The sequence below is a fragment of the Bombina bombina genome, chromosome 3 (genome assembly GCF_027579735.1).
Source record: "Bombina bombina isolate aBomBom1 chromosome 3, aBomBom1.pri, whole genome shotgun sequence".
Lineage (NCBI taxonomy): Eukaryota > Metazoa > Chordata > Amphibia > Anura > Bombinatoridae > Bombina > Bombina bombina.
In genome coordinates this window covers 1,229,551,690-1,229,557,689 of record NC_069501.1, presented here as the reverse complement: position 1 = coordinate 1,229,557,689, position 6,000 = coordinate 1,229,551,690, and the positions used below count along the sequence as shown (strand labels likewise).

At 31.6% G+C, this 6,000-nt stretch overlaps 1 protein-coding gene across 1 annotated transcript in view; it reads left to right on the top strand.

The window, feature by feature from the left end:
- KLHL35 (kelch like family member 35) overlaps window positions 1–6,000 on the top strand; it is a 91,759-nt gene that overhangs the window by 27,578 nt on the left and 58,181 nt on the right. The window lies entirely within an intron of this gene.

Sequence of the window (6,000 nt, the reverse complement as noted above, 5' to 3'; positions counted from 1 at the left end):
AAGTTTAAATTAACAGCTAAGGGATCTGGAAGGGGTGGGGGGTTGGTCTTGGGGGGGGAAGCTACACTACAGAAAAGGGAATTTTTTTAAAAAAAAAGGCAACTTTTTTACTAAACTGGGTACTGGCAGACAGCTGCCAGTACCCAAGATGGCGCCCATTAAGGCAGAGGGGGAGGCTTAGAGAGCTGTTTAGTGGGGGATCAGTGAGGTTGGGGGCTAAGGGGGGATCCTACACAGCAGCATATGTAAATATGCTAAAAAAAAACACAAAAAAAGCCCAAATATAGCTTTTATTTTAGTACTGGCAGAGTTTCTGCCAGTACTTAAGATGGCGGGTACAATTGTGGGGTGGGGGAGGGAAGTGAGCTGTTTGGGAGGGATCAGGGGGTCTCATGTTTCAGGTGGGAGGCTGAGCTCTACACTAAAGCTAAAATTAACCTTGCAAGCTCCCTACAAGCTACATAATTAACCCCTTCACTGCTAGCCATAATACATGTGTGAAATGCAGCAGCATTTGGCGGCCTTCTAATTACCAAAAAGCAACGCCAAAGCCATATATGTCTGCTATTTCTGAACAAAGGGGATCCCAGAGAAGCATTTACAACAATTTGTGCCATAATTGTACAAGCTGTTTGTAAATGATTTCAGTGAGAAACCTAAAATTGTGAAAAATGTTACGTTTTTTTTCATTTGATCGCATTTGGCGGTGAAATGGTGGCATGAAATATACCAAAATTGGCCTAGATCAATACTTTGAGTTGTCTACTACACTACACTAAAGCTAAAATTATACCTAAAAGCTCCCTACATGCTCCATAATTAACCCCTTCACTGCTGGGCATAATACACGTGTTGTGCGCAGTGGCATTTAGCAGCCTTCTAATTACTAAAAAGCAACGCCAAAGCCATATATGTCTGCTATTTCTGAACAAAGGGGATCCCAGAGAAGAATTTACAACCAATTAAGCCATAATTGCACAAGCTGTTAGTAAATAATTTCAGTAAGAAACCAAAAGTTTGTGAAAAAAATTAGTAAAAAAGTGAATGATTTTTTGTATTTAATCGCATTTGGCGGTGAAATGGTGGCATGAAATATACCAAAATGGGCCTAGATGAATACTTTGGGATGTCTACTAAAAAAAAATATAATGATATGAAAGATATCAGTGTTCTAATGTAACTAGCGCTAATTTTGAAAAATAATGGTTTGGAAATAGCAAAGTGCTACTTGTATTTATGGCCCTATAACTTACAAAAAAAGCAAAGAACATGTAAACATTGGGTATTTCTAAACTCAGGACAAAATTTAGAAACTATTTAGCATGGGTGTTTTTTGGTGGTTGTAGATGTGTAACAGATTTTGGGGGTCAAAGTTAGAAAAAGTGTGTTTTTTTCCATTTTTTCCTCATATTTTATAATTTTTTTTATAGTAAATGATAAGATATGATGAAAATAATGGTATCTTTAGAAAGTCCATTTAATGGCGAGAAAAACGGTATATAATATGTGTGGGTACAGTAAATGAGTAAGAGGAAAATTACAGCTAAACACAAACACCGCAAAAATGTAAAAATAGCCTTGGTCCCAAACGGACAGAAAATGGAAAAGTGCTGTGGTCATTAAAGGGTTAATATAACTGTGTTGGTTATGCAAAACTGAATAATGGGTAATAAAGGGATTATCTATCTATATGAAACAATAAAAATTATATTGTAGACTGTCTCTTTAAGCACTATAAGGTATTAGTGATTGCTACAATGTATAACATTGTTAGAAATATTGTTGCAAACACTGCTGTCATATAATGCTTAAAGGGACATGAAACCCAACATTTTTCTTTCATGATTTATGTAGAACATACAATTTGAAACAGCTTTCCACTTTACTTCTATTATTGAATGTTCATCATTCTATTGGTATCATTTGTTAAAGGATCAGCAATGCACTACCTGGCCGGACAGATAGCTCAGCATGCTAAGGTACTGTGGCTGAGCTCTGTAGCAACCCAAGGGTTGCAGGTTCGATCCCCGGCGAGGTCCACTCAACCTTTCATCCTTCCGAGGTCGATAAAATGAGCAGCGCCTTGAGACCCTTATAGGTGATTAGCTGCGCTTTACAAGTACCCAATACATACATACTACTGGTTTCTTATTGAACACATGGGTGAGTCAATGACAATCAATATATATATAGTCAGCCACCAATCAGCAGCTAGAACCTAGGTTCTTTGCTGCTCCTGATCTCACCTAGATAAACCGTTCAGCAAAGGATAACAAGAGAAGGAATCAAATTAAATAATAGAAGTAAATTAGAAAGTTGTTTAAAATGGAATGCTATTCCAATAAAGGGATACAAGAGCACAAGGTATATTTGATAACAGAAGTCAATTAAAATGATGTGATCTGTCTGAATCAGCAACTGTACGTGATAGACAACACATTTGTGTCCCCAGGACTAAGATTACCAACTCATTTTTCTCCTTAACCAGGAAATTAAATTCTCCCAGCAGTTAAAAGTTTCTGTAAATAGTTCTTATAACAAGGAAATGTATTTATAAGAGCACATTTAAAAAACAAGCAATATAGATCATTGAGGTCATCACCTTTGTTGGAAAAAAAAAGAATCAGCAATAGTAGGACAGGACCTGCTGTCACATAGATTGTATGTGTTTGTAGATTGATATATAGATTGATAGATAGATACGGTAGGTAGATAGATAGATACTGAAGATAGATAGATACTGTCGATAGATACATGATAGATAGATACAGTAGATAGATAGATACTCGATAGATAGATGATAGATAGATACAGTAGATAGATAGATACTCGATAGATAGATGATAGATAGATACAGTAGATAGATAGATACTGTCGATAGATATATAGATAAATACTGTAGATAGATAGATACTTTCGATAGATAGATAGATAGATAGATACAGTAGATAGATAGATGATAGATAGATAGATAGATAGATAGATAGATAGATAGATAGATAGATACTGTAGATTGATAGATAAATAGACAGATACTGTAGATAGATAGATAGATAGATAGATTCTGTAGATAGATAGATACTGAAGATAGATAGATAGATACTGTCAATAAATAGATGATAGATAGATACAGTAGATAGATACTGTCGATAGATAGATATATAGATAAATACTGTAGATAGATAGATACTTTCGATAGATAGATAGATAGATACTTTCGATAGATAGATGATAGATAGATACAGTAGATAGATACTGTTGATAGATAGATATATAGATAGATACGGTAGATAGATAATATAGAAATATAGATAGATAGATAGATAGATAGATACTGTAGATAGATAGATATATAGATAGATACTGTAGATATATAGATAGATATATACTGTAGATAGATAAATATATAGATAGATACTGTAGATAGATAGATAGATAGATAGATAGATAGATAGATATTGTAGAGAGATACTGTAGATAGATAGATATATACTGTCGATAGATAGATAGATGATAGATAGATGATACTGTTGATAGATAAATATATAGATAGATACTGTAAATAGATAGATAGATACTATAGAAATATAGATAGATAGATAGATAGATAGATAGATAGATAGATAGATAGATACTGTAGATAGATAGATAGATACAGTAGATATATATAGATAGATAGATAGATAGATAGATAGATAGATAGATAGATAGATACTGTAGATAGATAGATTGGTACTCTAGATAGATAAATATATAGATAGATACTGTCGATACATAGATAGATAGATACTGTAGATAGATAGATGATAGATAGATAGATAGAATGATACAGTAGATAGATAGATACTGTCGATAGATAGATAGATAGATGATAGATATTGTAGATAAATAGATAGATACTATAGAAATATAGATAAATAGATAGATACTGTAGATAGATAGATAGATAGATAGATAGATACATATATAGATAGATACTGTAGATAGATAGATACTGTAGATAGATATTGTAGATAGATAGATAGATAGATAGATAGATAGATAGATAGACACTGTCGATAGATAGATGATAGATAAAAAGATACAGTAGATAGATAGACACTGTCGATAGATAGATAGATGATAGATAAAAAGATACAGTAGATAGATAGACACTGTCGATAGATAGATGATAGATAAAAAGATACAGTAGATAGATAGATAGACACTGTCAATAGATAGATAAAAAGATACAGTAGATAGATAGATAGATAGATAGATAGATAGATAGATAGATAGATATTGTAGATAGATAGATAGATAGATAGATAGATAGATAGATAGATAAAAAGATACAGTAGATAGCTAGACACTGTCGATAGATAGATGATAGATAAAAAGATACAGTAGATAGATACTGTCGATAGATTATAGATTGATATTGTAGATAGATCGATATTGTAGATAGATAGATAGATACTATAGAAATATAGATCGATAGATAGACACTGTCGATAGATAGATGATAGATAAAAAGATACAGTAGATATATAGACACTGTTGATAGATAGATGATAGATAAAAAGATACAGTAGATAGATAGATAGACACTGTCGATAGATAGATAGATGATAAATAAAAAGATACAGTAGATAGATAGATGATAGATATTGTAGATACATAGATAGATACTATAGAAATATAAATAAATAGATAGATACTGTAGATAGATAGATAACTATATAGATAGATACTGTAGATAGATAAATATATAGATGGATACTGTCAATACATAGATAGATAGATACTGTCGATAGATAGATAGATGATAGATAGATAGATAGAATGATACAGTAGATAGATAGATACTGTCGATAGATAGATGATAGATATTGTAGATAAATAGATAGATACTATAGAAATATAGATAAATAGATAGATACTGTAGATAGATAGATAAATATATAGATAGATACTGTAGATAGATAGATACTGTAGATAGATATTGTAGATAGATAGATAGATAGACACTGTCGATAGATAGATAGATGATAGATAAAAAGATACAGTAGATAGATAGACACTGTCGATAGATAGATGATAGATAAAAAGATACAGTAGATAGATAGATAGACATTGTCGATAGATAGATAAAAAGATACAGTAGATAGATAGACACTGTCGATAGATAGATGATAGATAAAAAGATACAGTAGATAGATACTGTCGATAGATATTGTAGATAGATAGATAGATAGATAAAAAGATACAGTAGATAGATAGACAGACACTGTCGATAGATAGATGATAGATAAAAAGATACAGTAGATAGATAGATACTGTCGATAGATTATAGATCGATATTGTAGATAGATAGATACTATAGAAATATAGATCGATAGATAGACACTGTCGATAGATAGATGATAGATAAAAAGATACAGTAGATAGATAGACACTGTCGATAGATAGATGATAGATAAAAAGATACAGTAGATAGATCAATGATAGATAAAAAGATACAGTAGATAGATAGATGATAAATAAAAAGATACAGTAGATAGATAGATGATAGATATTGTAGATAAATAGATAGATACTATAAAAATATAAATAAATAGATAGATTCTGTAGATAGATAGATAAATAAATATATAGATATATACTGTAGATAGATAGATAAAAAGATACAGTAGATAGATAGACACTGTCGATAGATAGATAGATGATAGATATTGTAGATAGATAGATAGATACTATAGATAGATAGATAGATAGATAGATACTGTAGATACACTGTTCTCCCCAGGACCTTTTTGGTGGGTACACCACCTGGCTGATTTTACTGAGCACAATTTATCATTAAATACATTTATCTTAAATTATGCAATTCATTTAAGATTTGAATAGCTGAAAATGATATAAGCTATGCAATTTGAATAAAACAAATAGTTTATCAACCTCCTAGAGCAGTGATGGCGAACCTTGCCACTCCAGACGTTTCTGAGCTATTTTTCCCAT